Source organism: Rhagoletis zephyria, unplaced genomic scaffold (assembly GCF_001687245.7).
Source record: "Rhagoletis zephyria isolate East Lansing unplaced genomic scaffold, Rhagoletis_zephyria_1.1 Rzeph_scaffold_05961, whole genome shotgun sequence".
Lineage (NCBI taxonomy): Eukaryota > Metazoa > Arthropoda > Insecta > Diptera > Tephritidae > Rhagoletis > Rhagoletis zephyria.
Genome location: NW_016163044.1, coordinates 1 through 25,146, shown reverse-complemented (window position 1 = coordinate 25,146; position 25,146 = coordinate 1). Strand labels below are relative to the sequence as shown.

General features: G+C 35.5%; 1 long non-coding RNA gene across 1 annotated transcript; it reads left to right on the top strand.

Moving 5' to 3' along the window:
• The first annotated feature begins 1,396 nt into the window (after positions 1 to 1,396).
• Positions 1,397 to 18,141, top strand: LOC108372669 (uncharacterized). Its single transcript, XR_001848875.1, has 3 exons — positions 1,397 to 1,409; positions 6,163 to 6,168; positions 18,070 to 18,141. It is a non-coding gene; the product is annotated as an uncharacterized LOC108372669 (long non-coding RNA).
• Positions 18,142 to 25,146: the final 7,005 nt, after the last annotated feature.

Below are 25,146 nucleotides of genomic sequence, written 5' to 3'. Positions count from 1 at the left end.
TCTACAACTATTGGAAATATTAAACTTTTTCCACTTAAAAAAAAATGTTTTTCGACGTAATTTTGCAGAATTGTTTTCCTTTTCAGGAACTCTAGAAGCTACTAAGAGCAGAGGTTGTACGCTTTTCAGACATGGCCATAAGCCAGAAATATTTTTACTAGGGTTGTCATTTAAGAAAAAGTATATTTAGGGAACGTTTTATAAACCAGTTACAACAATGAGTGCTCCTGCTCTTAACCGCTTGGAGTTTACGACATATGCACATACCTATGTATGTATATTTATTCTTTAAGATCAATATCGACTATGTAGTGATTTACAAATCAGTTACGGCTATACGAAGCTGGATTCATAAACACACCTAATAACTCATTCATGGGCTTTCTGTGATTGCTATCTCAACAAATTGCTTGCCTTCTTACATTTCGCGGTTCACGAGTCGCTTTGGGCACACCATAGCAATATTAATTTAATTCACTTGTTTGCGTTCGATTATTAAAAAAATATCTATTGCGGTGACTTTGGAAAGGCCTATGCTGGTAGAGGTGAGCGAAAAGTGTGCCCACAAAGAGACAAATGCCAGAGCCAGTATCTAATAATTTATGAGCCGAGCGGCAATTTGTTGCAAATGTACTTAGTTTAAAAGCATTTCTAATTGCATTTTATATCCAACTTTTTTAACAACTGGCAGTGTTTAATTATATTTTGCGAATTCACATCACATTTTGCGGCACATCTGCGGTCAATTGGCAACTCAATGCTGCAGATCGCGGCAAAGCACATAAATACATACATACATACATGCGTAGCTGCAACTGCAATGCTTTGTAGACAAACAATAAACAAAGGAAAATAAGAAAAACAAAACTTCAAATTGAATGTAGTAGCAATGAGAGTTGCAATTGCAACGGCATTTAATCAATTAATGCAACAATCATAAAATAGTGATTGTCAGTCGGCCAGCCGTCAGTCCAGTCATCGGTTTGCACTGTGACATTCTGTCACAGTCACTCAATTTAGTGCCAGCGCCACCGGATTATTGCGCATGTTAATGACGAACACGTGCACACGCATTCCACCGTCCGCAGCGCAATGATTTGACCTGCTTTTTCGAAACCGCTCACGCAATTCGTGCACGCGTTCTCGCATCGTTCTGTTGTCTCGTTGATGGAATTTAAAAAGAAATTTCGAACATATCTGTAATGATGCTGCAATTTGATAATCGGCGACGAAGGTAAAGGAGGCGCGCGCACGCAACTGCCGGTCACCGTTCGTCTGAATCATCTTTCAATTACATATAAATGTCGCGATCAGCTGGGCAGCAGCAAAGCGAGTTTGTGGCTTCGTTCGTCAGTGAAGGCAAAATTGCTGCGCTCGGTGAACGATCTGTTGCACGAAATGCAATTATTGTTGTAATTCTGATATCTTCAATTCTAATCCCGCCATCTCTGCGTATCATTGCAGTATTTAGCGTTGTCACTGCATCATCGCCATCTCTCCACTAACCTAGTTTCGCTGCTCATAGTACGACTTTGTTGCGTCTCTCAATTGACCGAGTTCAACTTGCGTTGCCCTTTACAGTTTACGATTGCAATCCGCAGTGGCGGCCACATTTCGAGCAACAGTCGGTAAGAGCGTATTCTGTGCTTGACAGCTCAAATTCAATTTAACCATTGTATGTCAATCGTAATTGTAACCTCGTTGGCTGAGGCAGGCCGCAGCCGTGTGAGTGCATACAGTTGCGTACTTCAGCTGCGCGTTTGACAATCTTAAAAATTGCAAGCAACGAAATTAAGTTGCAATGCGAAAACGTGCAAGAAGCCAATTGTTGCTGTTGTGTACGCTGAATGAGGTTAGAAAGCCTGTGGTGTAATGCAAAAGCATGATGTTTGAGTAGACCGAGTGAATCCGAACAGCAGCTGCAGGTTATGAAGGTGAAAGCAAACACTTGAAGGTCGACGCTTCAATAACACACTTCTTATGGAACCCACCAGTGAACTCTATTTGACTTGAGTTATATAATGGTTGCCTTAAACTACCCAACAAATCACGTGAATAACGAAAAATTTCAAAATACCATTTAATCGCAGAAGCAAAGACAAAAATGTTCAATAGGCAGGCGTCTGCGTAAGTCATGGGTTCTAAGTGAGCTTCAGCCTGGAGAAGAAAATCCAGAATTTTGTGTACATTCCTGAAGGTTCACTATCTATACAGCCAGCTCCAAATTAGACGGTTGGGTAGGATGTATTTTTTTGCCAGACACTCATCTGAACATACCTTCTAGGTTAACATTTCACTGCAGCGACTTTTCGCCTGAGGTCTCAATTATTGTACAATCAGTGAAGATCATACGTAGAAGCTCATGAACTCCAGAACACATGCACATGAATAAACATGAGAAAACAATTTAAGTCAAAGCTTATTATCTTGTCTCAGACATATCTGTTAAGGGAGATATAGCCGAAATCGGATTAGTAACCAACTCGAGGTATACTTTCTCAGAAAAGGGTGGGAAAATTAATCGCTCGGTACTTACACCTTATTGCATGTCTTGCAGCAAATGTAAAATTTGGGAACTGTGGTATTAGCATTCGGTTGTGCAACTATCGAGTTTTACTATAATTTACTCATGGTTTCGCGAATATATTCATTTCTTTTGTGAGTAAAATTTACTGTCCTACTGTGTTATTGATACAATTTTTACAGTTCTAATCCTGGTAGAGATAATAGCTAAGCAAATCGATACACCAGAACATTTTGTTCATTTATGGGTCTCATTTGAAAGTACGAAGACATGTCTAAATTTAGGATCCCCATAAAACTAATACGACTTTGTAAAGGGACGTTGAGCGCAATTTTCAAGGAGATTATAAACAAGGCAAATCAATCACAGGCTAACCTAATATTCACGCACGCCTCCAATTTACTGTCAAACATTTCTCATGCACATACAACCTGTATGGGACCAACCGAAATTGAACGACGTGCGTATGAAGCTAACTCAATTTCTAATTTTTGTTCTGCATGACATTTTGATTTGACGGTTCGCTCAATGGAATCAAATGCAAACGCACGCAAGCCAATTTCGGGTGACGAAAAACAAACAAATTCAACGGCGTGCGTACCAAAACGCGAGCCGCGAATATTATGTTAGCAGCTGTTACAGGGTAAAGTTCAAAAGAAATAAATTACCAAGCCTAAAATACAGTGATGTGAACTAAAATCTCGTTTGATATCGAACGTGCCCTACTCTGATGGAGCTCCATCAATCATCGATATCAAAGTGTATTGTATTTAAAATAAAAAATTTATAAATAATTTATTCTTTATGGTATTTGAGTATTTAGTTTTCCATATATGAAATTAATTTTACAATTTATAATTTATATTTAATTTGAAACACTTTACTTTACTCTAACCACCTCCAACCGGATTTGAACCTGCGATCTCAGAACCAGAAGCAGTAGTCTTCACGCGACGCCACAGCCGACATTTGACAGGAAAGCCATTAACTTTGTCTTAACAGCACTGACAAAATCCAAAATTGTTATAGCAAATTATTACTTATATCGAGTAAATTTACTTCTTCAAAATAATAACGCCCTATTTTTAAATTAGGGAAAAATTTCTGAAATTGAGTAAATTTTTCGTAATATTAAGGAAAAAACAGTAGCTCGAAAATAAGGATACTATTTTCTTGATTTAAGGAAATGCTTTTTTCTGAGTGTGACATCCGAAGAAGCGGTTCTTGGAGTGTTCGTGTTCGGAAACCAAAAAATCATGCCCTGTAATAAGCAAAACCCCTTAAAGATTTAGAGCTTTCATGTTTGAGCAAAAGTTTCTTTCTGTGAAGAGTTAAATATTTCGAACCAGCACTGCACATGCACAGCATTCTGAAACAAAGTACGAAATTCTCATCCCAAGGATATTTTCCGTGGTCACAAATTCTGCTATTATGATTATTGATATTTTCGGAAATATTAAGACAGAATAGGTTTTAAGTTGTAAGAACGAAAGAGAAAAACTTAATCCCTGTTATTATAGAACACAATTTTTCACTGGGTATACGCATGGTTGCCGTTTTGGCCGAAAGATACCATTTTTGGTAAATTTTTTCAGTTTGGTACACTGGTACATAACTTTCAGACCTGGTACATTTTTGAAATCTGGTAAAATTAGATGGCTATTACTTATATCATATACCTATTTAAAGGTCTAGCCCTTGTGTGAAGGCCAACAAATCTACAATACATTGTCTAACTCAGGTAATTGAAAGACATTGTCGCATGAGCAGATAGCCCTTTATGAATACCTTGATATTCAAGCAAAATTCAAGGTCATGAAATAAATTGACTGATGAGACACGGCGATTCATAGCTCTTAGCAACAAGGTTGTCAGAGGCTTCATGGTAAAGCATGGGGGATATCCGCCAAACTGACGTTTTGGCCAAAACCGATTAATACCTTGTCCTGGTGGCCAAAAGTCAGGTACCGATTTATCTTTGTAGCCATTATAGGAGCCATGCTCACCTGCCCAACCAAAGCACTGAGAATCATCACATACTATACTAATTGACAATGAGACTTGCTGGACCGGTTTGTCTGTCAGCAACTAAATGAAACTATTATTCCAAAAATCCTACAAGGTTTTAATCTGTGAAGGGGACACTTGCAGTGGTATATTAATGGATGCATGCTTGAGGATGGAAATGCCGATCCCAGTGTCAGACATCACTATACGCCCTGAACATTTCCAAAACTACATCTAGTCTTCTGGACAACAGCAAAGCTCTACTGAACCCGTGAAGCACGCATATTTGGTCGTTATTAGAAAGAATTTAAGTCAATGAAAGTATGTTCCTTTATATTAAAAATTTCACAGCACACTTGAAAAATTGGTGTTGGTATTTGTAAAAAATGTTAATAAATAAGTCATAGCTAAGATCTATATTGATAAATTTTTTACGTTTTCGTATATAAAAAAGAAGAAAGTGGTAACCGCCAGTAAAAGTTAAATTTTTATACCTTTCATGACCATGAAATGGTATTATAACTTTGGGTCGATGCTTGTAAGTACCAGAATATGAAGAGATCGACTCATGGAAATGTATACTTATACGATCAGAACTTTGAGCTGAGCCGATTTAGCCATGTCCGTCTGTCTGTCTGTTGTATTCTATCTACTCGCTCAGTTTTTTAGATATCCGACTGAAATTTGGTAAGTGAGTGAATTTTTATTAAGTATTAATCATTTGTCGGAACCGGAAAAATCGGACCACTATAACATATAGCTCCCTTACAACTAATTGAAAGGTATGAGATTTTGCATTATAACTTCTCTATATTTATACAGCTAGGAACATAAAACTTCGCACTATTTTCACTCACTATCAACAGAAATCTTACAGTGAAAACTACAAAGACCGGGTATCCATTACCTATAGCCTCCATACAACAGATTGTTCAGACATGGGGTTTTCCTTCAAGACAGCTTAAACCAAGATATTTCGAGATTTATATTCTAAATAATCATACGAAGTATTCTGAAAAATCTTAAAGATCGCGGAGCTGTATAAGCTAAATATCCTATACCACTGATTGCTCAGATGCAAGTTTTTGCGATATAGTTCCTATCTTGCAAGCAGGATTATGACTTTTTTCTTTATTTTCCGAGTGGTTTTTCTTTATTTTCCGGTGCTTGCCACCATGAGCCGCAGGTTACTAGATATTTGTCTTATAATAGCCTACATAGTGCATCCACAGGACAAGGTTTTGCATTAGTCCCGTGTCTGGAGACTACCTTGCCTGCATAATATACTTTGTAGCTCTATGGGCGCTTTTCAAGACATTTGCCTTCAATCCTTGTTTTGTGTCTAATACAGCGAACAGACAGTTTGCCTCTGAGGGTAATAGCTCTGTTGAGAGAAGGGATACTGAATTCTCTTTTTTTTCGTCTAAACAGCGCCAGTTCAGTTTTGCTCGGATTGGTACTAAGACCACGTTGTCTGAACAAAGCTTTAGTTAATCGCTAATAGTTGATTGATAGAGCTAGGAGTTTGGGAAGATATAGTATGTACTTTTTGTTGGCTCCATATGAAACTAATTATTTTCCACTGTCTATATTCACTAGCCACATATGTATTTATCACACAAAACATCAAGTAGAGGGTGGCCAGGGAAATATGTACATACCTACATACATACATACATTCCTTGCACGGTTACCTACATAACTTTTGCTAGGAAGTGAAGAGAATGTGATTCCCCACATGCAACAACACCACCGTTTTCACACCAAGTGTATCTGTATGGAGGCTAGTGTAAAGTTTAATGTACAAAATATTGAATTTTTGCAGACGGATTAACCTTGACTTTCACTTTCGCAACGCCAACTGTAGCAATGGCGCCGAAGTCAGTCAGAACATGGCAGCGCAACGAGCCCGTCCGCAAAATGCCGCGCTAGTTTGTTTGTTGTGCGTTGCGCCACTGCTGGGGCAATTCGACCTTAGCTTAGTTGTGGCACTGTTTTTGTTGTCGGTGCCTTCGTCATCGTTGTTGTTGCAGCTATGTCAAAGGATAACGTCGTTGCTGACGCTTCAACTCGCTTGCATACAAACACGATTGTGCTTTTTAATACATATCGTTGCCTTAATATAGAAAGGCCCTATCTCACATCGTCGCTGAAATGCACAAAGCCGTAACTAACTAAAATCTTGTATTGCATAAAACGATGTGAGGCCACATAATTCGATCAAATGCATCATAATCAATTAAAACGAAAATTTTCGATTTTTAGTTAGTTACGACTTTTTGTAAATCAGCGACGATGTCAGATAGGGCCTTTCTATATTAAGGCAACGATATGTATATACTGCACTGCAGATATTGTATGCTCGCTCCATATGTACATACATACATCCTCGTACATATATTAGTATGAAGACAGCAATTCGCAGCACATTTGTATGTACGTTGCGTTTTGGCAACTACAATCGGGCAGCAAAAGTAACCCCAGCGGTGGTAGGAATTGAAGCGGACATTCTCTTTTAACCAAGCAACCAGCCAACTTTTGTATATACATTGTACATACATACCTAGTACCACAAGCTTTTTGATATGCGTCGCGTTGTTCGTCCTTGGCGTGCAACTTCCTCTGTCGCAGCTGGGGGTTACTGCTGTTGCTATTTTAGCATTTGTTGGTAGAGAACATACAAGCATGTTGCTGGTGCTGCTGTTGCCGCTTCTGTTTGAGTGTTGCCACTTTGCTGCGTTCACTAGGAATTTTTGAATAATTCATAACGGCGAACAGGACATTCAAAACACGCAACGCAATCTGAATACNCATATATACATACATACATACCTAGTACTACAAGCTTTTTGATATGCGTCGCGTTGTTCGTCCTTGGCGTGCAACTTCCTCTGTCGCAGCTGGGGGTTACTGCTGTTGCTATTTTAGCATTTGTTGGTAGAGAACATACAAGCATGTTGCTGGTGCTGCTGTTGCCGCTTCTGTTTGAGTGTTGCCACTTTGCTGCGTTCACTAGGAATTTTTGAATAATTCATAACGGCGAACAGGACATTCAAAACACGCAACGCAATCTGAATACCAACTAAGCTGAAGGAGGTGTGTACTTTCACGCACATACTCAGCAATGTTTGTGCAACTTTAGACTGCGCTGACTAGCAATGTATATGTACATAGAACACACATATCCAAATGTATATATTCATATGTATGTATATCCATACACGCATTTATTGCTGGTCGCGTGTTTCAGTTGCTTATGTACATACATACATATGCACATACATACGTAAATATATATAAGAGTACATATGTGTAGGATGTATGTATAAGTACCAAAGTACATACATATATGAGAGAACATTAGAAATTCTTCTGAAAATCGCAAAAGTCTGCTATAAAATGTCCCCCGTATGCAAGAATGATAGAATACAAGATTGCGCCTATCAGAGAGGATTTTTGATAATAACTTTTGTGTCACATCACACTGGTGCAATTGCGAGAGAGAAATGCCAAAACGTGAGCAAGAATGGAAGAAGAAGAAAAAATGTTGCAAGGAAAACGTAAACAAGTTGCACAAGTGTGACGTCATACAAACAACGATTCTGTCAAATTGACTGAGAGAGGAATAGCGGTACCGTTATTGGCGCAACCTCTATTTCTCTCAATCGTGCCCCGTATGTATATATTACCGTTTGTGAAGCAGGGTTCTTTCAAATAAAAGATACACTATTTCAACGATATACAAATCAAAGACCGCTGATTTTTATGCATTTTATTTTACAAGGCAGAAATATTTAGCATAATAAGATTTACTTCCGAAATATCTCGAAGCATTAATTACGAACACTTCTCAAAAAATCCAAAAGATCTTAAAGTAAAATACGAAGATTCTCGAAAACATCTAGATTGGTGCCAAAAATAATTTAACTCCAGGAAGCATTTCATCTTGTTATCAGTAGTCAGGCGTCTAAGTCATGAGGAAATCATATTATACAAGAGTGGGCATGGTTGAAACATTTTTATGTAAGCTATGCCTAGCTTCGCCCCTTATAGGGCCATGTCATTGTTGTTTAAGGATATTCAGTGCGAATTTAACTCTGTATGACACTTTTCGTTAAAGACGAAAACACCATTAAGTCTATCCTTTAGTACTAAAGATGTATTTCGTATAAACATTCGAAGCTGCAGATCCTTTGAGGCACGTCTTTCCCTTATCCGACTTTAAAATTTTTTCGCAAGGCACGTTTTTATGGCCAAAGGAACATTTCTAGGGGGAGTCTTGATTTGTAGCTTAACAAAAAATATTCTCCATACAAGTAAGGCGCAGTCTAATGCACATTCATGCATATTTACCAACGAACATTACGAACTTTTTCTTACACTAAGAGATTCCTTGCGATGATTCGTGTGAGGTATAAGTGCTTGATTGTATCAAATTTTTCGAATCGATAGAAAAGTATTTTGCCTGTTTATGCCCTGTGGGGAAAATCTCTAGTTCTGAATTGGTGCGCTTCTAGTACATTTAGGGCCAATTTCACACTGCGTAGTTAACTCGGAATCGGGCGTTAACTACAGATTTTTGTACTGAAAATCTCTAGTTAACTGTCGATTCGGACTTAACTACGCACTGTGAAATTGGCCCTTAGACTCAGTACTGGTTCGCGATAAATCTCTTTTGCATGCAAACAACTGCCGAATTTAACATGGCGATGTCCTATAGGAAGTGTCAATTGCCCCCCGCTGCATCCCTTTTTCGATAGTTCCGAACCAGTACTAAATTCGTCAATTTAGATATAGATTTCTAGTAAAAAAACTGAATACAATTAGTTTTTTAAAAGTACCACTTTCCGCCGATTTTGGACTGGTGGGGATCTAGCTCTTGACGGACTAGTTCCTNACTAAATTCGTCAATTTAGATATAGATTTCTAGTAAAAAAACTGAATACAATTAGTTTTTTAAAAGTACCACTTTCCGCCGATTTTGGACTGGTGGGGATCTAGCTCTTGACGGACTAGTTCCTTTTTGGCGATAAAGACCTAGTACGGAACTTGAAATTTGATTCACTAGTCCGTGGTTTGCCTGCAGGGTATATGTACTTATCCTCGCTTGGAGCGCAATACGTCGAACCCGCCAAATCCACGTATGAGGTAGCACAGAAAAAAAATTAATTTTTGTGTTAATGGTGAATAATTATAGTAGAAGCTAATCTTTGGAAAGTTCAGTTAGAAATCCATTTAAACAATTTGTAAAATTTCCGGACTGCCTTACACATACATATGTACATTGTACATACCACGTATTGCATTTGACGTGTACGAGGTATTCCGCGCAAAGCGATGATATGTATGTACATTAGGGTGGTCCAAAAATGCACGTCGAAAAGTTAAGTCGAAATTTTTATGATCTCACCACCTTGGATTGTTCAACGCCGAAAAAAATACACCTATTTTTTTATTTTGCAATCAAAAAATATTTGGAGGTCGCTCAATGCCATCAAAGTTTTCCATACATTTTAAACCTGGAACCCCGTTAGTCGATTCGACTAACAAAAATCGTATTTCGCTTTGTAGCTCTCTCTAAACACATTTAGCTTTTTGTTTATTACATGTAACAGAGAAAATAATTTGTACTTAACATTTTGTTAATGTGTTTTAAAAAATATAAAGAACAGGCAATGTTAAACTTCCTCTCACAAAAAAAAAATCGTCGTTCGTCCTATGACCAAATCAAGTAAGCTTTGACGATAACTTTATTCTCTGGATTACCTTTACATTTTTTAGGAATAAATAAATGACTAAAAACTTAAAAATCATTTTTCTTAAAATATTTATTTCTTTTTTAGTTATGACGTTCTTCCACCAAACGAGATATGTGTATATCGTAAGTTTTCATTTTGCAAACATGCGCGCACATATGTATGTACGTAGAAGATGGAATCGAAAGTACTTTACAGAACCCACTTCTATGTAAATGTGTGTACCGTTATGCAGATGAATGCATAGGACATTTTCCGCTATACGCAGGTATCTCGAATTTGTCAGAACTAATAGAATGTGTGTAATTTACAATTAAATTTTTCATTATTCAATATGTTTAAATTATGTAAATAAGACACTGCACAAGTGCAATGGGGTATAGCCGTTCTTCTGGGTATGCAGTTAGAGTTGGCTGACTATACTCAATACCGACCCTGCGTTCTCGTTCATGGACTCTAGGAAATGTGAGCAAGCCATGTGCGAGACACGGTAACCTATCCGAGAGGAGCCTTCGGTCACGGAAGAAAGAGAGGGAGCTTCGGTGGGGCACTCCGACTTATTCGGTTTAAGCGCTCACTGAAGTCTGCACCGTGTATTCGCCATGACGCGCGGCTGGAAGCGGGCGTCTGTATTGGAGCAAACAGCTCGCAAACGAAACAAGGACCATGGTTTACGGATACGCACCTGGAATGTCCGAACTCTCTATGGGGAAGGTGCTTCCATCCAACTGCTGGATGTCATAACAAAATATCAGGCTGACATCGCCGCAGTTCGGGAAATGCGATGAACGCGTTATGGCTGAACAAAATTTGCAGCATGCGATATTTACTACAGCTGCCATGAGATGGCGCACAAATTTGGTATTGCATTTGTGGTTGGGCGGAGACCCCGACACCTTGTCTCCAGGTTCACCCCCTTCTGTGAGCGAATTGCTACAATCCGCATAAAGGCACAATTTATAAACATCAGCCACGATATTAAAATCGTGCTTGTCGACTTCAACGCCAGGGTGGGCAACGAAGGCATATTTGGTCCAACAGTTGAAAAATTCAACCTTCATGACGACGCCTCCGTCAACGGAAAGAGGTGATCGACTTCGCCGCGTGGATCATGTCGAGCAAAGATGAGAAGGCTTTGCGTTCTTTCGAGAGAACTATTCTACGTAAGATCTACGCCCCTGTTCGCGGAGACGACGGATATAAATAGGAGAAGATGGAATGACGAACTATATGTGCTTTTTAACGACATGGATATAGTTAGGCGAATAAAAATACAGCGATTCGCTGGCTTTGGCATATTGTACGCATTGATGACGACGCTCCGGTGAAAACATTCTTTGACTCCGCACCCATGGTTGGTTAGAAGAAGAAGACTATATTATAACTTGTACTATATATTTCTAGTTTATTACCAAATTGTAAGCCTAAACCAATTTTGTATCACCCATCTCATAAAAGGGATTACAATTGTGGTGATCACAAAGTTGGCATAAGTTTGGTATTTCGTAAACTTTAAACGGCTAAAAATATACCATAAAAATAATGTTAGAGCTTAAACAGACGGCAGCGTTGTTCCGGATCAACTTGGGAATTAACTGCAGTTGATCCGGATTAAGTCCCAGTTAATCCCGATCAACGCTGCCGTCTGTTTAAGATTTTATAAGTCTTCACACTGTTAAAAAATAGTTGGTTGCGTTTGAATTTATCTAAACATTTATTTAATCTTGAGGTATATATACTAACATATATCTATGTAGTTTTATAATAAAATTTCATTGGTTATATGCTAATATGTCCAAATTTTCAATCTGGTAACACCTGCTCCCCTTTTTAGACGCATGCGCAAACAAATCCTTATCCAACGTTACCTTTCTTCTAAATATTGCACGCATACTTTCACCAACCTTAAGAATTTAATCGATGAATATTGCAACGCGAGTATTTGGTATTCTAATCGAGCCTCCGCCCACACACACACAGATTTGTAATGCCTAGAACGGGGGCGAAATTTGTATGCATGTTGCGCAGCTCGTCTGCTCACCCGGTAGTAAATGTGCTGGTGCTCAAATTTTCTGTAAGCTTGACAATGTCGAATGAAATCAATAACTCCTTCAAAGTGTAGAAAAAAAGGACAATAGTATTTTGTATTATTATTTAGGTCAAATATTTTCCAACTATTCTGAAGTAGTTAATTTGCATAATAATAATACTAGATTGTCGCTTACAGATATGTATGTTAATGTTAGTCCGAGCTTCTCCTCCGGTTTGTGGTGTATGCCTTGCTGTTGTCACACAAAGGGTAGGGCCCTACAGTTTTACGCCAACTCCGAACGGCGATTGTATTTTTTTAATAGATGTTTTTCATGGCCAAAATACACTCGGAGGTTCGCACTGTGTGCCGAGGGCGGCCGTTATTAGAAAACCTTTTTTATTTTTTTTTTATTTTTGATGTTAGTCGGAACGAGTCCTGTGGAACGGTAGGCGCACTGCTAACAACCGCCCCACAAGGGAAGATTCTGGTACTATAGTGGCAGTTTCATCCACCAACATCAGGCTGGGTCGTAATGATTCCTTTAGGAATTAAATTATTCCCAATTACAAATTACAAGGAATTGTAATTAGGGATCAATTCCTTCAGTCCACAGCCCAAAGGAATTTATTACTTTTTCAATTCCTTAGAAGTACTTTCAAATGTAATTGTTTTCTTTTTTTTTAATTCCATTACAAGGAATTTAATATCGTAATTAGAATAAATGACGTGCTAGTAATGTATTTTTTTTCAATTCCTTTGAAAGAAATGGAAAATGTAATTGATTTTTTTCACATTCCATTCGCTGGAATTGCAAGAGTACTTTGGTTTTTTGAATTACTCAAAGGAATTGTAAAAGTAATTGAGAAACTGAAAAATCATGTGGAATGTAGAATAAAGCATGCGCCCCTACAGCGGGGTACCAAATAACAATAAACAGTTTCTGAGACGAAATTTTGTTTATTATTATAATGAGCGGAAATAACTAGCTAAGGATTCACGCTGCTAATTTCTTTCTTGCAGTGTAGCTAGAGTAAACTGTCAATCTTTTAATTTTCGCATATTCGGTCTTTGAGTTTATGATTACCAGTTTTCAAAACGAAACTCGGAATTGAAGAGACTGGAAACGTTTGAGCTGTTAAACATTTTTGAGTGACTAAATTTTTTTTCAATCTATTACTTGAGATCATTTTGTCTAGCTACATTTCAACTTACATGGTTAAAAATTTCGGTTTTGATTTTAAACTTTTTGCACTACATATATGACCAAACTAAATTTAGTTTCAAAACAAACCTTCCAAGTTAAAAAAAGAGCACATATGTTGGGTTTAGATTTTCAACCACATTTTCTATATATGAAGCCTTGAAACTATGTAGAATTAAAATATACCTTGTTTATACCGACATATAAAGCGCTTTAACCCACTTCGCCGCGATTCAAAACGTATGCATAAACCAAATTTCAACACGCTCAGAAATTCAAAAGTGTATTGACTCGAATTTGTTTTCAAATCGGTTTTTTTTTTTTGTTAAAGCTTAAGGGCCAGTTTTTCAGGGTACGGTGAAAACTGCCCGTGGTTTAAACTAAGTTTAAACTCTAAGGGCCGGTTGTTCGGTTGTCTGGTTAGCACAAATCGGAGGTGGAAGTTCGAATTAAATACAACGACTGCTTTATCGATCACATGTTATATGCAATTTAGGGCTCACAGATTTCCTGCAAGACGGCTCAACTTCAAAATCCAAGCTTTCATGGTTTGATCCTTCAAAGCTTCTTTGGTTGTTATGTATACATACATACGTGCCTTTTTTAGTCGCGTTTATGGGTTTCAATACTCGATGCATAGTAAATCCATGTTGCATCATTATCACATTATGAGTAGGAATGTGTGTGTTAATATGTATTTATTCACAAAGAAGCCAAGCACCTGAATGGAGGTGAATGACACTTGACGACATCATTTTACCGCTCTCAAGTGACGGTGTGGCTGCTGACGTTCGACACTCCAGGAGACTTGTCTATGAAAATTCAGGACAACAACACGTTCATAGTAGTTGGGTGTGAAGCGATTGTGAGAACAGCATTGAAATAAATCACGCACAACAATGGCAACTGCAAACAAGTGTACATGCAGTTGTCTACGTATGCATTTATGTGCGTTTGCCAGGTATGTGTGTAGAACTAATGGTCCTTGTAAATCCTTTGCCTGTCAAAACACCGCGAAGTATCCCTCTTTTCTCTCCTATCAAATACGTTTGTTTGTTAATTTTCCGAGTGCACCCCCCTGGCCGTTTTTGCGTTACTTGACACTTAGCTTGGCACTAATTTCTGCACTGCAACAATACTTTATATAACTGTTAATTTTTTCTGTACAAAAGATTAATGAAAATGTATACATGTGTATGTAAACTGCAAGCATCTGAAAGGATTGATTCGCAATTAGTTCTTCGCGCAGATATTTTACTACTGCCGTTTGCTCCGTTATTATTTGCAGTAGGCCCGTGTGAAATATTATGTACATACGTCCGCAATAGACAGTTACATTCCAAATGATATCACAATGAGTACCCTTCTTTCTTTAACTACTTTTAAACAGTTAAGTCGTTGCAACGAGTTTAAAGGAGGCGGTGTGGGAACGCGAGTGAACTACTTTTTCAAACAGATTTAAGAAAGGAAAACGAAGTGTGTCAGTCCTTATTGTGAGAAATATAACGACTGATGGGCATACCATCGCCATATTCAATATTGAGTATGTGTGGTATGTAGATATATGCATGAATGTACTGTGTATATGTACATTACAGTGGCCATATCTGATCGATTTTCGAAAACCGTAAATAATCGCACGGCGTGTAGATGTGCAGTAACGCTTTGTTGAAAAGGGCTCACACCTGATAAATAATTAAATACAAACTATTTATAAGTTAAATCAATTATTACAATATGGGTATCGATCAAAATGGTTTCTTCATATAAGCACCTATTTAAGATAATAATAATGGTGAAATGAGTTTCTACAATATGAATATCAATCAAAATGAAAAAGTATTTTAAACTACATGTGGGAGAGTTGCCACTTGTTCTGAAAATTAAATTCAACTTTAATTAAGAGAATTAGTTAATTTAAATATATATCGTAATACGGGCGTCTGACAAAAAAGGATTAAAAAGGTTTTTGTTTGAAATTATTTTAAACAGGGTTGCCACCTGTTTACAATAGGTTAAACGAATACCACGATATGGATATCAATTAAAATGGCCTTGGAGGAGATTTATTTCTAAGTTGCTTGTAGGAGTGTTGTCACCCGTTTACAAAATCAAGTTCAAACTTAAATTAATGCAATTCGAACAATGAAATGTGTATCCTGATATGAGCGTCAGACGAAAGAGATTGTGGTTATTTAAAAGAGAGTTGCTAGCTCTTTACAAAATTAAGTTCATTGTAATGAATTACATACTTAAATATGGTTATCAATGGAAACTGCGTTGAAGATATTTTCTAAACTATATGTACGAGGGTTGCCACTTGTTCTAAATCTTATCTTGAATTAAGGGATTCAGATGATACAAATATGCATCACAAGATGGGTGTCAAACGTTTTAGTTTGAAAATAATTTGAAGAAGGTTGCCACCTGTTTACACATATGGCAGAGTTGCCACTCGTTGTAAAATTTAAATGCAACTTGAATTTAGGGAAGTAAATAATTTAAATATGTATATTTTGGTGTCACACAAAAAGATTTTAACAAGATTGTAGTTGAAAAATATTTTTTGTTTAAAATATTTTAAGTATTTAATATTGTGCCATCTTTAAAAAGCTGAACTTGTTTAAATTATACAGAGGTTACTGTATGAAATATTAAAATATGGGTGTCAAGGAGTATAAGGAAATATTTAGCTTAAACACTAAGAATATTAAAAAGGGCGGTCACCAATTTAAAAGATTGTTTTTGAATTTTCACATTTTGAGACCATAAAACAAAAACACAACTTTGGAAATACACTCCAAACGGCAAGAGTAAAACTTTGGCGTAAGTGAATAATTCCAACATAGCTTCCAGAAATTAAGAGCAAGAATAAATTTGGCCGGCTGACCCTTCTGTAGAAAAAGAAAAAGAGAAAAAACTGTTCGGTTCGCCTACGCAAATAGGAAACTGAAAATTTGATTGAGGCTGAAATTGATCAGGGTGCGCGGTGTATCAACTTGGAACTAAATTGCGACCCGATTAACTTGCTTTCTTATCTACAATTGCTAACTAAAGCTGTCTATGAGCTAAACTTCGAAAACTCAGAAGTTCTTCTCTTGAACTGCTTTTCAAATAACTGGTAAAGTAGAAAACTGAAAAAAAACTGTTCGCGGGAGAAATGAAGCTTTATGCTGGATCCTGGAAAAAAGCCCTTCAGTACTTCAAAGTTATAATTGAGGTCTGTTGTAAACCGCGAGGACTTTTTATGTGTTGCCGAGAGATACTTTGCTTTGTCCTCGTTCACCGCTAGACCAACCTCCTTAGCGCCTTTAAAATACTGCGCTGTGAACTACTGCGCTTAGTTTTGCGTGGATCATAAATTTAGATATGGCCTCGTAAAAGAAGAATTGAACCAAATTTATAAAGACCAACTTAGATACTACACTTTTTTAATTAAAAAGAATAATTGACAGTGGTCTATATAAACAAAATTTATCGGGGCGCATTATTTAAACAATTGAAGCCCAATTTAAAGCCAATTATAATCTAAATTCAAGAGTGTTGATTGTGTTTTAATTTTTTAATTTCAAAAACAGCAAAAAAATATGTATTTATATATGTATGTACATATGAAGTTCACATAAATATGTAACTATATACCTAGATATGTATATATATGTATGTATGTATTTATTATGTTTTTTTTTTGTCTGTAAAATATGATCCACGATGCCGTGCTCCGTCGATAGTTTAGTATGTATACCAATAAAATAGCACAACATTAACATACAAAAATTTATGGTGCCGCCTTTTCGATAGAAAACGCAATGTACAGAATAATGACCCAAAAAGAAATCAGTGAACGAAGAGGAGCTTAAACAGTTTAGGCGCCCAAAACTAGCCGGCCATTTTACACTTACTAAGATTTTGACTAGTTCAACAAAACGCTATGGTTGAAAACGACAAAATTAGAAATTACAAACAGCCGCCTATAAAACAAGTTCAATTCCACGCTGAGTTGGCTGTGATCAATATGTCGTATGTGTGTTTGTATAAAAATATCAATTCACGTGGTTTTGTGCGCCGCTTGAATGGCAGAAGCGGCTTGTAACCAACAACCAAACAAAGAAGACGACGTGTTGGCTCTTATAGAAATTTATTAGTCAAAAAAAGTCGAGATATTTACCAAAAGTCGCCACAACAGCAACAACAACTTACAAATATTAGTTCGAATGTAGTGACATCAACAACGCCGACAACTTTAAGTGGAGTAATACGATCGCTGTGGATAGGCAGGCATAGGCGGATTTAAAAGATGAAATTTATATCTAGCGCTTAGAGTTTTGTGTTTTTTTTCCCCCTCTATTTTTCAATATGGTCGTAGATGGCTTAAAGGCAAGTGTTTTTAGTGAAGGTGCGGAGATGGAAGTGCGCGAGTGTTATAATGAAGGTAATTTTAATGCTCCTTCGAGCAGAGACAAAAATACAGCTCAGTAAAAATGTATAGTTATCTATTAAAACTTTCGGTATTAGTTATTTTGCACAGTTAAGAGAAAAACGTTGGTAGGTCAAAATATGAAGAAATACCAAAGGATTTATAAAAGTTGGTTACCATTCCTTTTCATTTCGATTTGAAGAAAAAAAAGATTCGCCAAATTAATATCTTTAACCGACTTAAAAAAAAATCAGGAAGGTGTTCAATTCATTAGAGTATTTTTTGATGTATGTTACCGGATAGCTTTGGACTACGCGAACTGTTTTCGATTGTTCTTTTCGGTCGGTTGAGATTTTTGCTTAAAAATAATTTTTTCGTTTTAATTTTTAAAAAACCTTTTGAAACAAGAAAAGTGGAATATCAACATCAATTCTTAGCCACTTGCAATGTCAATGGTTAGTCATTAGTCATAAGTCATTAGTCAATACTCATTTACCTTTTTTAAACTCCTAAATATCTACGCCACTGGACCTAATTAAAAACTGTAAAGCTGTTTTTCCATCAAAATATCTGTTATCATTCACATAGCTTCTGATATGTGTACAAACATAAACAGACGTCAGCGTTGATCCGGATCAATTCGGGAATTAACTGTAGTTGATCCGGATTAAATCCGAGTTTAAGCTTTAAGTCTGTAAGTACAGGCTCAATGTAAAATAGCTAATGTTTTGCTCATTATTGTAATTAAAAGTTTTACATATAGCGAGGCGACTTATTTTAGAAATTTTAAACAAAAGGGGCAGAAGCAATGCCATAAATTAGTCGATAAAATAACAAAGAAGAGATTGAAAAATGGACAAATGGAATAAAATATAAACACATAACCCCAAAAGTTAGATACACATATATGTAAATATGCATATCGATGGTCCTCTGTAATAATGACACAACTTAAAATTTCATATATTTCAGTAAAGCCAATTAAAGATTTTGTGTTTTGTAATTTAGCAATAATATGTCTTGGAACGTAATTATTCCGGATTATTTGCAGTCGTTCTGTTAGGGAAATTTGTTAGCTTTTAAATTATAACTTTTCCTGAAGATTTGGTAAATTTTGGCCTGCAAAAATACGAAATAAGTAACAACTCGTAAGTAGTTAAACGAAAAAAATTCCATTTGTATTGCTGAACAACGGCATAAAACGAAAAGTGTCCTTATTTTCCATTAAAAAAATACTAAATGTCTTACTGAAACTATGAAATGAGCAACAGCATAAAATGAAAAGTGACGTAGTTTCACATAAAAGCATGACTTAGCTATCGAGAGTTTTTGACTTGTGCCAATATTTACGATAAATGTGAGACATGTGCCCACTGTTCAGTAGTAAGGATTGGCTACTTCGGTTTTGTGACAAATGTCAAAACTGCGCTTCTGCTGGATTGGTAACAACTAAAAGCCTGATTATGGCAACTTAACATAACTTAACGGAACGTAGAACTTAAAAATATGGCTATTTATAAACCTAATCCGCTATATAACTCAAAAACATGGATTTTTGAGTTGTGCCGTTATTGCAGAGGACCATAGATATATCCACACCAACGTACATTTTATTTTTCTTTATTTCTTTAATCAAAAAAGGCTTAACCCCACTTATTTATGAGTTGCTTATTTTTTTACCAAAAACCTTTATAAAAAAGTGAATAGCTGTATTTTCGACCAGAAACCTGTAACCTTTAAAAAAATAGACTTTTTAAAAAATTAAGAGTTTTTTATTTTATTGAACGTAAATAACAAAAAGGAATAGAATAATACAAACCGTTCAAATTATACTTAACTAAGCAAGAATAGGCTTTATAAAATGGAATATTTTAACCAAATTTTGTTCTCAGTTTCATTATTTCTTTGTTAATTTTTTTGAGCACTTGTTTCGCTACCCCAAATTTAATACACTTTTTTTACAGGATTTTTTTAGTTCTTGAAATACCAAAGAGTGCTGGAATTTTTAGTTTATTTATGATTTCTTCCAAAGAGATTTCTGCCCACATTTTCTACCATTTGCTTCAAATAGGGAAACGCTTAGCCCTTTTATCTTAAAATCCACTTACAACATACCGAAAGAGAAATTTTGGCTATTCGTTTAAATCGGAAATTTCGAAAAAACTGTAATTTTACTGGGGTGTAATTTAAGCCATTGTAAGCTTGTCTAAAAAAACTGTCCGAAAAAGCTTGCAAAAAAAATATGAACCGTCGCACAGTGTTCCGACTATATGGAGGCAGGTGGAAATTTCGCTGAAACTTGCCCTGTGCTGTAATTTTACTTAGGAATAGGGAATTATAAAATTTAGTAAAGATGTAGGTGGAAAAATTAAATATATTAGAAAATCCTAAATGTAAAATATGGCGAAGATGGGATCACTATAACGTTTACAACTCGCAAAAAATGTGGGCTCAGTTATTAAATGTGACGTTTTTTTTTTTAATTTTTGTTTTATACTTCCCAATCTCAGAAAACAAAGGTTTGCACAGGTGCAAATATTATCATTTTTCCCAATATTTGTTCAAAAATTCTTTTCGCGAAATTTACCGAAAATACGCTGAAAATCGAAAATAAAGAAAATCGAAAATTACATATATTTGTCAAGTCGCGCGGAAGGCCCTATTATATATTCGAAAACTACATGAAATTCTGAAAACATCCATCTAATTTTGAGACTAGACGAACCGGCACTCACACTTTTTTACTAATATTCTTTAGCATCTTTAACATGAGATTTTTGTTGCTGTTTATGAACTTTTTTCAAAGATTGGTTTTTAAGACATATTTAAATAACTCGACCAAAATTTTGCCGATAAGATATCACTAGAAAAGTATTTTCTCACCTTTTTTACTTATTTGCAAAAGATTTAATTCAAAGTATGAAATAGATACGTAATTCTAAGTTAAATTAAGATGTGTTGATATTTGAAAAATTAAAAATTTGGACGTGATTGAGTTTTTTTGCAAGTCTAAAACGGTGTAGTTCTGGCCCAGTAATTAAGGTTTTCTTAAACCAATACTTGAAATATTTGTATGATTAACTGTTGTGACGTCCGTCGGGACTTTTTCCAAAAAATTGTTTAAGAAACAATTTGTATTTATAAAAAACAAAATTTTTGGAGGTATTTTCAAATCGGTGCAGCTCACCTAAATCTTAATATTTTTTCCGAAATATTTGGGTGGACGTCTTCCAATAAAAACTGCAACTTTTTTGGTGATGCATTCTAATATATAAAAAAAAAGTTCATTTGATAAAGCGATCCTTCCGCTATAATATGGATATTTTTATTTACTTTATATAATTTTCTGTTACGAGATATAAAGATTTATATGGAGGGACCTCGAGAAAATTTCTCAAATTCAGATATTTGATATACTTCTCAAGTAGCACAAAAGTCAAAAGTGCAATAAAATATTTTTTGTGTATTTTTTGCATCGGCAATTTGAGAATTGAGGTCGGTTGTGTTTTTTGCTTATAAAAATAAAACCACCAATTTGGCCAAAATGGCAACGCTGATAGCAGTTCTACTTTTTGTATGTATAATAAATAGCTCATATTCAGACAGGTAGTGTATAATGTACACACAAAGAAGAAATATAGAAATAGGTACTTAAGAAACGAAAACTAGCAGTAACTAGCATGTAAACACCTGACCGATGTTTTCGCATTCGCATTTTATGTTTCGAAATTATTCACAAATACTTACGTTTGCACAACGCCGAAATCGGTTTGTCTCTAAACTATTTTGACACCCACCCTGCCCGAAACAACAACAACCAGAAAGGAAATAAAAGCAACTGTGCTTAACCTATCTGGTATTGGGACGACAGATGAATTCTTCACCGTGGAGAGTATAACGTCAAAATTATGTGTTTTTCGTAGTTAGTGTAATTTTTTACTTACATTTGTATGGCTTGGGTAAATGTGCCTATCTGTAAAGAAACAAAGCTACTGTGTGGTGTATTCAATATTAAGCTTTTGGTGAATTCTTTGGACCACTGTCAATTACTCAACGAATGTCGGCTGAATAATTTCAGTGGACTTTGTTAACGTTGTGCTATTTGGTAACCAAATGAAAAATGGAAAAAAATTTTCCGAAATCCGCAATAAAATTTGCGTTTTGTTAACGTTAGTCCTTAAACTACTACGCCACTTTCGAGAGATTTTTTTCCTTTTTAACGGAAAATCGTTTCGAACAAATATTTTTTTTTTTGATAAGTATTAAATTTCTGCAAAAACTAAATTTTGTACACCTTTCGAAGTTATACATATCTATATATCTACATATATTCGACCAATAAGACAAAATGTTTTAATTAAAAAAAATCAAAATGTTATATTTTCAGTTACAGAATTCCATTAAGACTTTTTTATAGTTTACTAACTGATACGCCTTTATTTGATTACCGGGGCGTGTGATGAGTCTAAGTCTTTCTTTTAAAATTTTAATAAAATAAAATGTAAAGTGTAAAAATAATAACAATGCATGTAAGTAGATAGTCATAAAAATTATTTGCATACTGGGGAATTATAAATGCTCTTCTCTATATTGTACTTACAAGCATACTTTGACTCAAAAATTAAATATAAAGATATAAAAAAACAAATATATAATACCTATCTCATTCATAATATTTTTTATGTTTTCGTATAGAAATCATTGCTTTAAACAGGTTTCTTGTTATTCATTACCACTATCTTAAAAATATAATATTGTTTTTAAACACCATTATATATAAGTAATTATCCATAAATATTTCACTTATCTCGGTACTAAATACTTGAATCGAAATCACGTTTTCCAATTAATTTACGTCACCAGAGACTCAATTACGTTTTATTAATAATGCCAATGGCTAATTAGTGCCTGCGAGCGACTTTTTTAAACGAATATCTACTTACTTCGATTATGCACACACACTTGGATACGAAAAAACGAGTATGTAAAATGATGAATTGATAAATTTTATAACTATGCAAGTTAGTTAATTTTAAAAACTTAAAGCTAAGTTAGAAAGATCAGCTGCAAACGAAATAAAAAGCATGCGCACATATTGTATGTATGTACATATGTATGTATCTAGATACTCGTCAGAGGTGTAACTATAGGGCGGCAGGGTTGGCAAAATGCCACGGGCCCCCGATCCGAGAGGGCCCCAGAAATAACCTAACATTTTTAACAAAACTAAGTACAAAAAAGTTATATATAATTTTTTTTAGTACTTAAATCAATTAAAGTGAGACACAACTAAAGACTATATGATCATTGCCACAGAGTGGTCAACCGAGAACAAAAAATGAACAATCAGCTGTATGGGAGCTATACTTAAGTTCTAGTGGTCCGATTTTTACGGTTCCGACAAATTATTAAGGCATTATAAAAATACACTCGCTTACAAAGTTTCAGTCGCACATCTCGAAAACTGAGGGACTAAATTGCGTTGAAACAGACAGACAGATGGACTTGGCTCAATCGACTCAGCTCGACGTTGTGATAATTTTGGCAAACATTTATGTATGTGGGGCTATATCTTCTTACAAGCATAGGAACAAATTTATAATACCACTTATTGTTCATGAAAGGTATAAAAAATTATAGAAAAGTAATAACGTTCGCGATATGTACGTTCGCGATCCATACGTTCGCGACCGGTACTTAAGCTTATAAATAAAAAAAAAGTAAGACAGATATTTCAACGCGTAATTAGTTAGGAGGAAGTAACTTTATTCCACTTTAATATAAAATTATTCGCTTTAGAAGTTAGTTTCTGTATTTTTCAATTTGCATCCAAAAGCGCCTTCCATTATTCGTATGTTCGCGAGCACATATTTGTTGCTAACATATTGAAAAATGAAAATCGAAAGATCATCCCTTTTTAACCAAAGATATATCTAGCAACATGCTATCGAAACATAAAAAAATGTATGAAAGTGTCTATGGGACAAGACAGGCTATGCAACTTGGCTATTCTGTCTACTGAAAATTTGTTGGCTCTATCTTTGAACTTTGGGGAAAAAAAAACTCGGAGGAAAGAATTTTATTAAAAAATATCTTATCAAAATTAAATTGTTATTTTATTATAGATATGTATAAACCCATGCTCTTGAAAATAAAATTTATTAGATAGTGTTGGGTAACTAATCAAGTGGTTTATTAAAATTAAATTATAACGTGGCGATTTTTACAGGGAGGGCCTCATCCATAGAATTTGTAACGGGCCTCAGATGATATTGTTACGCCACTGATACTCGTATTAACATACAAATATGTATTTAAGTAGTTGCAGAATAGCTCAAAATCGAATAAAATAGCAACATATTTAAAATAAGTACTAATGTAAAAACAACAATAAATATATGTATATCGTATATGCGTATCTGTTTTAATGGAGCAAGAGATGCTTCCTATAAGCAAAACTGCTTCCGAAATCTATTCTTGTCTGCCGTTAAGCAAGTCGATTTTTTTATTATTTAATGTCAAATCGATACTTCGACCTATGTTTGTACATAGTATGTATGTCACGGAAAAATAGTAGGTACATGGAAATTTTAAAAACTGTAAATATCAGTTAATGTAACTGCCCACATAAAACAGTAGCTGAGTAAATTAAGCTTTCTTTGTACGAATCTAGAGAAAATTTTACACACAAAATGGATAATTGCAACTGATAATGTCATGTTCTCGATAGTAGTTCACGTCTACATATTTTGGTCTATAAATATGTATGCACATTTACATAGGTATTTTTACTTCGTTAATAGACGCTATAATCGCTTGAGTTATTCTGGCTGAGTTCAAGCAAATATGACCGCTTAAATAAAACAAACAAAATAGATTTTCATATGTATGCTATGCACATGCATACGCCTACATATCGTTGTTTAAAGTACAAAACCGCGTATTAACAAAATGCAAAACCGCGTATGTGAGGTTACATGAATCATTTCCTAGAGAGTAAATAAAGATTGGGCCAAGAGCTTGTGTGAGCAAATCCAATTTTTGGCAGCAAATTTCAGTTACGCGATTTTGCGGAATGACAATACGCGGTTTTGTACTTTAAACGACGATAGGTATGTTCTTTGCAGAGTGACTCAAACAAACCTGTTAACAAACATGTTAATATTTTTATACCCGAGCGCACTTGTGCACAAGGGTATATAAATTTTG